Raw genomic sequence first — 11,912 nt, 5'->3', positions numbered from 1 at the left:
CTCACCTGGGTTTTTTACTTTGTAGCAAATAAACAAATCACAGATATGATGTGCTGAACATTCTGGCTTCATGAAACACTGCAAACAAATGTAATTTAATTGTTTTAATTATGGCATTTTTCCCCCAGATCAAATAGACGAAAATATTATGGAATTACTCAATGTTGAGGAAAAAATTATGGACTCGCCTTGTAATGTGCATTTCTAAAACAAATTCCAGCACAAGAGTGAAAATGCAAATTAGTCTGCAGTGTGGTGTGGTGTTTCAGGTAGAAAGGTGATTTGCCAAGGGTTGTACGTTAGAAATATCTCAATCTGTTGGCCATTCTACAACCCCAATTCTGAAAAAGTTGGGACCGTATGGAAATTGTTAATAAAAACAAAGAGAAGTGATTTGTAAATATACTTTGATTTGTATTGTATTTAAAACACACAAAAAATATAAAGACAAGGTATTTGATCTAGGGCGCACGGTGGCTTAGTGGTTAGCACGTTCGGGGTTCGATTCCCACGGCTCTGTGTGTGCGGAGTTTGCATGTTCTCTCCGTGTTTGCATGTTCTCCCCGTGCTGCGGGGGTTTCCTCCGGGTAGTCCGGTTTCCTCCCCCAGTCCAAAGACATGCATGGTAGGCTGATTGGCGTGTCTAAAGTGTCCGTAGTGTGTGAATGTGTGTGTGATTGTGTGCCCTGCGATGGACTGGCACCCTGTCCAGGGTGTCCGCCTTGTGCCTGATGCTCCCTGGGATAGGCTCCAGGTTCCCCGTGACCCTGAAAAGGAGTAAGCAGTTGAAGATGGATGGATGGTATTTGATCTTTTACCTAATCAACTGCTTAGTTTTTTGAAGGTAAACATTTATTTTGAAATTGATGAATGCAACACGTTCCAAAAACGTTGGGACAGCGGTTGAGGTGGATGTGGTTGAAGTGCAGTTATGAGCTTTATGAGCTTTATTGAAGAGAGGCAGGCAGACAAATCCAAAACGTGAATCAACAGCGTAGTCCCCCCAAGGGCGCTACTTCTGGAGTGCCATAAAATATTCCCTCCGCCAGCGGTCCTGGCCCTCTTGGCAAAATGTCTTCACAGCCCTTCAGGTCCCGAGGCAGGCATTGTCCAACAGATAGCAAGCTCCTCAAGGAGCCAAGGGGCAGGCATGTGGCTGGGGCAGATTCGCCGGGGTTACTAGGCAGCACCCAGGTGGGTTGTCAGCTTCGTCAGAACAGGAAGGCGGAGTGATGTCCTCAGCGGAACAGGATGGCAGAGCAATGTCCTCAGTGGCGTGGGAAAGCGGAGCGACGTCCATAAAGAAGACTAGCGTAGTGACATCCGAGGCAGAGTAGGGAAGCAAAGCAGAGCTCTTGGCCACAACGAAAGGTGGAGAAACGTCCTCAGCGTAACAGGGAGGCTGAGTGGTGTCCTTAGCTGGATAGGGATGCTGAGCAGCATCCTCAGTCGAGCAGGGAGGCTGAGAGTTGTTCTCCATTGACTCTGCAGGCTGAACTTGGTTGGCTGTGTCAGTACACACAGGTGAAAGCGGAGCTTGCTTGGTCGTGACATCCACCTCAGGTGGAAGCATAACTTGGTTGTGACGTCGGCCGTCTCGTCGCCCTCACACAGGAACATGGCTTGAGAGGTCGTCTCGTCGGCCTTCGACTGGAACTTGACGTGGGAGATCAACTCGTTTAGCTCTGACGGGAGTTCTGGAGATGAGACCACCTCGTAGGTCTTATGCTGGAATTCCGGAAGTGAGACCCCTTCTGGGTCTCGTGTTGGAGCGCTGGTTAGGAGGTTGCGTCGTTGACCTCCGAAGGGAGTTCAGCAGGTAAGACCACCTCATAGGTCTCATGCTGGAACTCTGGGGCCGAGGTCGCCACGTTGACCTCTGGCAGGAACTCTGCAGGGGAGACCAACTCATGGATCTCAGACTGGAGCTCTGGGTTTGAGGTCACCACGTTGATCTCTGGCTGGAGCTCGGCAGGGTAGATCACCTTGTGTTTCTCAGACTGGGGCTCTGGAGATGAGGTTGCAACATTGACCTCCGGCTGGAGCTCTGCAGGTGACACCACCTCTTGGGTCTCAGGGTGGAGCTCTGGAGATGGTGTCGCCATGTTGACCTCCTGCTGGAGCTCTGCAGGTGAGACCACCTCGTTTTCTCCCAAATGCCATCACAAATAGTCCCACAAACTGAGTTACGTACTCAAGTTCCCTGGATCCCTTGGCCACTAGGAGCTGCACCCACTGGCGGGCTGGGCCGAAGAATCGGGACCGAAGAACTTGAGCCATTGCTTCTCGTCAGGCTTGGGGTCTGCTAGGCTCACAAAATAAATCTGGCAGTCCACAAGAAAATGTTCAGGATAGCCATAATGAAGTTTAAAAAAGTGAAAGGAAAACAGTGAGAGTAATGAAGATGTGGTGAAAGGAGAATTCTTTATTTTCTTCTGTCTTCAAAAACCCTGCAGTAGATCTGGGGAGGCAAAACAGAAACAAACCAGAACAAAGGAAAAGAAAGGAAGAAAGCATGGAACTTAGAAAGTAATAAAGAAGTAACAATAAAGAAAGAATGAAATATGAAAGGAAAGGAGCCAAAGACAAAAAAAAATAGTAAAAATGAAAGAAACTATAAAAAAGAACAAAAGTGAGAAAGAAAGGAGAAGATAAAATTAAAAAAAGTAAAAAGTAAAAGAGGAAAGAAAAAATGCAAGAAACAGATCAAATAAGAAAAAAAAGAAAGCTAGAATGAAAGAATTTGAATTTGAATGCTTTTTATTGTCACTATACACATGTACAATGAAATTAAGAGCCACTCCTTTTTTTGTTCCGTGCCAACATGTACATAGAATAAACAAGAAGAATAAACAGATAAATAAAATAAATAAACAGATAAATAAACAAGATAAATAAACAAGATAAATAAACAAGATATTGGGGCGGGTGGGGGAGGTACTATGAAATGCACAGTTTTGAGACACTATATACATATGCTGTGAACTCAGTACATGTATGTGTTTAGAATGGTAATAGCTTTTGGGAAAAAACTATTCTTAAATCTGTTAGTCCTTGTTTTGATGCACCTGTAACATCTCCCTGAGGGCAACAGATTGAACAGATCAAAGCCAGGGTGAGAACTGTCCTTAATGATGGTTTTTCCTCTGCTGAGGCAACGGGAGGTGTAAATATCCATCAGGGAGGTGAGAGGGCAGCCAATGATCTTCTGTGCTGCTCTTACTACTCTCTGAAGCCTCTCCCTGTCTGCTGCGGTGCAGCTACCGTACCACACCATGATACAGTATGTCAGCAGGCTCTCGACGGACGAGCGGTAGAAGATCAGCAGCAGATTGGAGTCCAGATTGTACTTCCTGAGAACCCTCAGGAAGTGTAGCCGCATTTGAGCCTTCTTGATAACCGCTGTGATGTTGTCCGTCCAGGAGATGTCTGCAGAGATAAGGACGCCAAGAAACCGGAAGGTGTGGACCCTCTCCACACACTCACCATTAATGAAAAGGGGGGCCAGCTCAGTGTTGTGCTTCCTGAAGTCTACAATGAGTTCCTTGGTTTTCTTGGTGTTTAGAGCCAGATTGTTCTTTGAACACCAGGCTGCCAATTTTAGGACCTCCTCTCTGTAGGCTACCTCATCTCCTTTTGAGATGAGTCCGTCCACTGTGGTGTCGTCAGCAAACTTGATGATAAGATTATTGTTGTGGACTGGACTACAGTCGTATGTGTAGAGACAGTACAGGAGGGGGCTCAACACACAGCCCTGTGGAGAACCTGTGCTCAACGTGCGAGTGGAGGAGAGGTGGGGTCCGAGTCTCACTGTCTGAGACCGGTTGGTGAGAAAGTCCTTTATCCAGGCACATGTGAGGCGGGGGAGGCCAAGGGTGACCAATTTGGTGATGAGAATGTCCGGAATTATTGTATTAAAAGCCGAACTGTAATCCACAAAAAGCATCCGGACGTAGCTCTGTTGCTGCTCTAGATGTCTCAACACGTAGTGGACAGCTACGGCGATAGCATCCTCTGTGGATCTGTTTGTGCGATAAGCAAACTGATAAGGATCGAAGTCTGGGGGGAGGTAGTCCTTGATGTGCTGAAGAACCAATCTCTCAAAGCACTTCATGATAACTGGAGTGAGGGCCACAGGACGATAATCATTCAGGCTAGTGGTGGGCGACTTCTTTGGCACTGGGATGATTATGGCTGATTTTAGGCAGGCCGGGATGACTGCTTGGGCCAGGGACAGATTGAAGATTCTGGTAAAGATGTGGGCAAGCTGGTGGGCACATGATCTGAGCACCTTACCAGGTACTCCGTCTGGGCCAGCAGCTTTCCTGGGGTTAACTGCCAGAAACATCCGTCTAACATCGTGTTCCCTCACAGTAAGTAGAGTGGTGCAGGAACCAGGAGGGGATGGAGGCAGGGTTGGACTGGTACGGGGGCCAGATGAGGGTGGAGGTGAGGCTGGAGCAGATGAGTGCTGTTGTTGTGATGTTTCAAAGCGAGCAAAGAAGCAATTTAGCTCTTCTGCCAGCATCGCACTCAGGTCTCCTGTTGTCGCATCACGGCCTCTGTAGTTCATGATGTTCTGTATGCCCTGCAACACCTCCCGTTTATTTTTGCTGGACAGGTGGGACTCTATGCTCCTCTTATAGACCGCCTTAGCTTCCTTAATACCACCTTTCAGGTTGGCACGAGCGGTTCTGTACAGAGCTCTATTACCAGACCTGAAGGCAGCGTCGCGGGCTTTGAGTAGTGTGCGGACCTGTTTGGTCATCCATGGTTTCTGGTTTTGGAAAACCCGAATGTTTTTGTCCACAGTCACATTTCCGATACAGAACTTGATATAGTCCAGTACCGTTCCTGTTAATGTTTCTAGCTCTTGATGTTCAAACAAATCCCAGTCTGTCTGTTCGAAGCAGTCCTGTAGTTTGCAGAATGCATCATCAGGCCAGGTGGTAACAGTCTTTATAGTGGTCTTGACACTGCGTCTGAGGGGGGTGTAGGCAGGGGAGAGCAGGAGGGAGAGATGGTCTGATTGGCCGAGGTGGGGGAGAGGTATGGCTCTATACGCATGCTTAATGTTGGTGTAAACATGATCCAGAGTGTTCGCCCCTCTAGTAAAACACTTAACATGTTGATAGATTTTCCGGAGTACAGTCTTCAAGTTCGCCTTATTAAAGTCTCCTGCAATTATGTGAACACCGTCGGGGTAAGCCCGCTGCTGTTCATTTATGGTGTTCAACAGGAGAGAGATCGCCGTGTTCACATTGGCGTCGGGTGGAATATACACAGCCGTGATAATCACTACTGTTAGCTCTCTCGGTAGAAAAAAGGGCCGACATCTTACAGACATGTACTCGAGGTCAGGGGAACAATGTTTATCTATTATTGTTCCGTTATTACACCAATTCTCATGCACATACATACAGAGCCCCCCCCCCACCCCCGCTCTTACCGGACTCCTCAGTCCTGTCCCAGCGAAGCGTAGTACGACCTGCTAGCTGCATGCTAGCATCGGGTATCCTCGGATGAAGCCAGGTTTCAGTAATAATCAAAACACAGCAATCACGAACGTAGCGATTTCCAGCTAGTTGTAATTCCAAATTGTCGATTTTATTCACTAGGGATCTGGCATTGGAGAGAAACAGGCTCGGTAAAGGTGGCTTGTGTGGTTGTTTTCTTAGCCTTAACATAATACCGGACCTGCATCCCCGCTTTTGCTTCCTCTCCCTCCTCCGTCTGCGCCGCCTTCTGGACCCGACAACAATCCACGGAGAGCCCGGCAATCTCGCTATGTCGTCTGGGATGTTGTGCATGTGATGAAACATTCTCGAAATAGGTATAAAAGAAAGAAAGAAAGAAAGAAACTTTCAGAAACAGGCTTTCCGCGGGTCCTTAATTAGCATTAAAATGTCTTAAATTCATGCTTCAATGGTCTTAAAAATGCAACCGGACCGACACATTAAAGAGATTTAGATGGTTTTTTTGGCCCGTTGCTGTGTGAGACAGTGAACCCATGTGATCGTGTTACACTCGGAGTGCATGTGGCTCCGCTGCTCCACACCGACTTCATCTCTGTCTGTGCTGTGAGTTTGGGTCGCTTATAACCTGCATTTAGACCCGACACGCTCCAGATTCTCTTTGGTTTTACGTTAGAGTAATCTCAGTGTCACGATTCCCCCTTGAAGCAGCGTGCTCTAAGCGCGAATGCGCGAGCACCTGCTTTTCCGTTGTTGACTGTAATGACATCTGGACACGTGTGTTTTGTTTATGTTTCTGTCTCCTCCCTGTTCTGTCATTGGCTGGGATTTCACGTGGGTCTGAATTGCTCTCAGCTGCTAGCGGTTTAGACGCTGATCATGTCCGCATATACACCGCGCGCCTCCCAGCACACAACGCGGAAGATTAATACTTTAGAGTTAGTTTAGTTCGTAGAGTATTCATAGTCACGGTCCATGTTTAGAGTTAGTTTAGTTTGGATCATAGTCATAGTCACGGTCCATGTTTAGAGTTAGTTCGTGTTGGTTTATCCGCTTCCAGTCCCTCGTCATAGTTCGTTTCTTGTTTTGTTTATCGACCTAGATTCCTGCCTTGCCCCGTGTATGCCTGTTTGCCAATCGCCTGACCTCTTGCATGTTTGTGGATTACGTTTTGGATCACGTTTTGGATTTGTCTGCCTGTCTCTCTTTCTAATAAACAACTGTTCATCCAGCACTTGCATCCGTCCTATCTCTGCTCCGTCACGATTCGTGACACTCAGACATTTCTGTGTGCAGAAGTTTACAGCATTTCACCTGACCGGTAATGAGAAGTGAATTAAAAAAACACTGTTGCCAGTTAAAAAAAACACTTGATTGTCCAGCGAATCGGCTGGACCATCAAGCACAGTAATACCACGGTCAGAAAACCAGTTACTGGTAGTTTTGGCACTGTTGGCAGGTGCCGAGTCCTGCTGGAAAAGGAAATCAGCATCTCCATCAGATAAGCTTTTCAGCAGATGAAGCATGAAGTTCTCTAAAATCTCCTGGTAGACGCTGCATCGACTCTCGACTTGAGAAAACACACTGGACCAACACCAGCAGAGGACATGGCTCCTCAAATCATCACTGACTGTGGAAACTTCACACTGGACTTCAAGCAGCTGGGATTCTGTTCCTCTCCACTCTTCCTCCAGACTCTGGAACCTTGATTTCCAAATGAAACGCAACGTTTACTTTCATCTTCCCCGTGATTGTGTGTGTGTACTGGACTGAGAGATTAAAGCCTCAGGTGTTTTGAGATAATTAGCTGATGAGAGTCTTCTCAGGTCGACATTTCTATATTATAAATTCTTCATTCTAATATTTTTAGATACTGGATTTTTGATTTCTGTGAGCTGTAAACCGTGATCATGAAAATTAAAACAAAAAAAAGGCTGGAAATATTTCACTTTATGTGTAATGATTGTAAGTTCCGTGTGTGTGTGTGTGTGTGTGTGTGTGTGTGTTTATGTGTAACCAAGGGAAGAGCTCTGTGTTTAGGTAAAGTATAATGTATGAGGGAGTGTGTGTGCGTGTGTGTGTTTATGTATGTTTACACTTTGTGTGTGGTTCTGAACACGGGAGCTGGATGAACAGGTAGCGTGTGTATATGTGTGTGTGTGTGTGTGTGTGTGTGGTGGTGGTGGGGGGGGGGTTATAGAGAGATCATAAATTGCAGTGTGCGTGAGTGTGAAGCGCATAAGCTCAAGATTGACACCCAGAAAAAGTGTGTGTCTAAGAGTGTGTTGCGACGAAATGAGAAAGGGAGGGGGGGTGTGTGTGTGTGTGTGTGTGTGTGTGTGTATGTATATATATGTGTGTGTGTGTGTGTGTGTGTGTGTGTGTGTGTGTGTGTGTGTGAAGCATGGTGGCTTAGCGGTTAGCATATTCACCTCATTCTTCCAGTGTCGGGGGTTCGATTCCCACCTTGGCCCTGTGTGTGCGGAGTTTGCATGTTCTCCCCGTGCTGCGGGGGTTTCCTCTGGGTACTCTGGTTTCCTCCTCCAGTCCAAAGACATGCATGGTAGGCTGATTGGCGTGTCCAAAGTGTTCGTAGTGTATGAATCACTGTGCCCGGGGGCCATCTTCAGTCGTCTTGACTCAGTCTTGCCACTGGATCATGGCGGTCACCGGGAAGTGATAGTGAGGCCGATGCTGCGCGAGTCTTCGTCACTTGAATCCAATTCACGTGCAAGTTGAGTCCCATATTGTGTTCTCCATAATGGAGGCGGAAATGGAAAATTCGGCCTTCGTCGAAATTGACGGACGAACTCCTGTGTGTGTGTGTATGTAATCTTTAGATTAGAGAAGTAATATACTAATGTTTTTTTTTAATTCAGAGTAAGCAGCTGTGTTTTCAAAGCCTAAGTGGTGCGATGGACGGTGAACCAGAGCCAAGAGCGCGGTAAGTGTAGGAAGTTTGTTATCCATATTAAAGATTTGATTTGTGTTACTAAGTAATCATATTGGACCATTATCAATCACTTACACTTGATTTTTCGAACTCTCCTAGTGATAGCTAGCAAAATGTTAGCATGTATAGATGTACTATATGCTAGGTAAATTTGATATAATAAATTATATAATTTATATAATAATTCAATAATAAATGCAGCCATAAAAACAATCTTTACAACCGAGACGTTTCAGATTTCAGTCTTTCGTCGGCTGTGTGTCTAAAAGCCGGTTCACGGAGCCCGTGTTTAAGAAATAGTTTTTGGAACGTTTATGTCATGTACTTCAAATGCATTTCTTTTCATCAGACATCTAAACCCACACCAAGTCTGAGTGCATCCTTCTGTGCTAATATAATATAATGTGGTGTAAATTGTGGTATATAGATATAGTCAGTAATGATATATGAAGGAAGATATCTGCAATACTGATATACAGTATGTGTAGTAGTATATGTAAACAGTCAGACAGGTCAGTGAAGAGTTAAGTACTGTAGTGCAGTCTATACACCACAGCACATGGGATAACATGCAGTCATTCAGCACTCGTGTTATTTAACAATTAAGTGTTAGCCCTATTTAAGAACAGCTGTTGCTGAATTAGTTCAGAATAATCCAGGTTAGAACATGTTTTATTTTATCTATGGTAAGAAATGTAATCAACCTTTCAGATTCAAGAGCTTTCCATTTCCAGTCCCTATAAACACTGCGGTGTACATAACATTAATATATTATTACTGGTAATGCTGCATGTTTTTGCTGTGGTAGTAGTGAAATTCAGAAACCTAGATGGTGTATACAGTGAGGGGAAATGAGAATTTGGACAGAAAGATGCTTTTTCTAATTTAATATACCGAAAGTATTTGGACACCTGACCATCACACACATATGGGGTTCTTCCCCAAACTCTTACCGCACAGTTTGATGGACTCCCAATTTCAAAATCCTCCATAAATTTTCAACCGGATTCTAGTCAGGAGACTGTCTCGGCCATGCAAGGCCTTCGTGACCTATTGTGGCTGTCTGTTTGGAGTTGTTCTCTTATTAAAATGTCTATTTTCTCCCAAGATTCAGTTTTTTGGCCAATGATAGTAAATTTAACTCCAATATATATTCCAGAACATCACTCCATTCATGTGTCCTTCAGTGACATGTAAGCAGCCCCATATAATGATGCTCCCATCACCATGCTTCACTGGGGATATGGTGTCCTTGGGATATATATATATTTTTTTTGCAAACCTTCTTTCTCCAAACATGACAATTATTAATTACTAAAAAATTCTATTTAGGTTTTCTCCGACGAGTATATTGTTCCAAAAGAGTTCTAATTTGGCTAAATGCATTTAAACTCACATCTCAGTCATTTTTCTTTTCAGCAGAGGATTTGTGCATGCCGTGTAGGAATGGAGATGATTGCAGTGCGGTGCGTTGCTTATTGTTCTCTGTGTAACTGTTGTTCCTGCTGCGTTCATGTCATCCTGCGACTCATTTCAAGTGACTGCGAGCTTCTCTCTTACCCTCATCATTAGTCTCTTTAAGAACAAAACCAGAAGACATTACGTGTGTAAATTTTAAGTGGATATACGTATACGCACTGAAGATATATTAAATAAGATAAAGAAAAAAGGGTCCATATACTTATTTCCCTTTCCCTGTTTCCCACTGTATGTAACTTGATCTCTCTTTCCTCAAACCCTCTACAGGGCAGGTGACCCAGCTGTGGACGAGAAATATTTTGTCAGGTGCCCTCCTGTTTTCTAAGAAGAGCCCTGATCCTAACACACAGGTATCAAAAGCGTTCTCCTAAATGGTGCAATCGCAATGTCGCCCCCTTATTACTGCCTTCCTGTGAGGTCCACAAGGCCAATGGGTGTCTAGTCTTTCTATCTCTATTTGGAGATTTAAAATGATTCCCACAAATCAGGAAATTACCCATAATCCTCCATGTTAACACTGTTTCCACTGCTAAGAAAGTCACGTGTTACCCTAATGCTCATATAGAATTTAGTTACCCTTCATGGCCAGGTACCAAGTGTGCCATCCTCGGGCATGTGGGCGGAGCTAAAAACATAATGCAGATCATAGTTCGGTAAAACACACAGATGCCCTGATTTTGTGTGAGAGAACATGAGGAAATTCATGAGTTTAAAGCATCCATTACGGTCATCAGTTTCCTTCTCTATTGTGTTGTGGTGATACACACTTCTCTATTGATTAGATCTACAATCTCTTCTGTATTTATCACGACCTTCTAAACATCCCAGGGTTTCCTCTCTTCATGGAGGATCGTTTAATCCCCTGGTGGTGTTTTGGGCTTTTTAAATAAACCTGACAGGTTGCCATCAGTTACTTTCACTTTCTTCTCCTTCCCTTTTCTACAGATGATTTAATCTGAACTGTTTGTTGTAGGTGGGTGCGTGCATTGTAAATGAGGAAGGGAAAATTGTGGGTATCGGCTACAACAAAATGCCCAATGGCCGTGAGAATGACTTCCCCTGGAAGCGTGACGATGAAGACAAACTGAACAACAAATATCCATACGGTGAGTTACGGCACTGCAGCATGCTTTAAAATGTCATGCTTCATTTTAAAACTGTAAACAGCTTTATTCCTGTTATACACTGCAGTATTCTACATGTATTTTACACAGTTCACATTGTACATCTGTCTCATAGCAAACTTTATTTAACTGAAGTATAAATACAGCTTTAAGTTTTCTATGGTTTTATTTCACTCACTTCCTTATTGTCCCAACAGGAAGTGTGTAGATGTTGCTAGATTGTGTTAATTATCTAGTAGCTAGCAGGTAAAGAGTGGACTTTTTATTTAGAAAGTCTAGCTCAGATGTAGTGAGCAATCGTCCATAAGAAAATGTCCTCTATCTTATGATAAAGCTGATATGTGTGTGTGTGTGTGTGTGTGTACACATGAGTAAACATCTGTATCTATTAATATTTCCACTACAGGTATAAAACATGTGGTTTATTTATCAAAACCACCGATTGATGATGAGGAAGACAAAAAAATTGCGAGAGTAGCAGCTGAAAGACTGCTCAGGGATATTAAACCCAAGTGAGAGTGAGTGAGAGTGAGAGTGAGAGAGAGTGAGAGAGAGTGAGAGAGAGTGAGAGTGAGAGTGAGAGTGAGAGTGAGAGTGAGAGTGAGTGAGAGCGAGAGAGTGAGTGAGAGCGAGAGAGTGAGTGAGAGCGAGAGAGTGAGTGAGAGCGAGAGAGTGAGTGAGAGCGAGAGTGCCATCGTCTGAAGGAATTCTAAGCAATCCCGTACTTTTTTTTATTTGTGCTGTGAAAAAGTATTTGCCCCATCCTGATTTCTTCTGTTTTTGTGTATATCTCATACTAAATACTTTCAGAACAAAATCTAGGATAAGCACAAAATACAGTTTTAAATGATGTTATTTTTGAAGCAAAAAGTTATCCAATAC

At 44.3% G+C, this 11,912-nt stretch overlaps 1 long non-coding RNA gene across 1 annotated transcript; it reads left to right on the top strand.

Annotated features, from left to right (window-relative positions):
- Nucleotides 1–7,848: 7,848 nt before the first annotated feature.
- LOC128606125 (uncharacterized) lies at nt 7,849–11,210 on the top strand. Its single transcript, XR_008385631.1, has 3 exons — nt 7,849–8,418; nt 10,174–10,256; nt 10,880–11,210. It is a non-coding gene; the product is annotated as an uncharacterized LOC128606125 (long non-coding RNA).
- The last annotated feature ends 702 nt before the right edge of the window (nt 11,211–11,912 follow it).

The sequence above is a fragment of the Ictalurus furcatus genome, chromosome 3 (genome assembly GCF_023375685.1).
Source record: "Ictalurus furcatus strain D&B chromosome 3, Billie_1.0, whole genome shotgun sequence".
Taxonomy (NCBI): domain Eukaryota; kingdom Metazoa; phylum Chordata; class Actinopteri; order Siluriformes; family Ictaluridae; genus Ictalurus; species Ictalurus furcatus.
The sequence above is the reverse complement of the archived record's forward strand: the minus strand, read 5'-3'. Positions and strand labels throughout refer to the sequence as shown.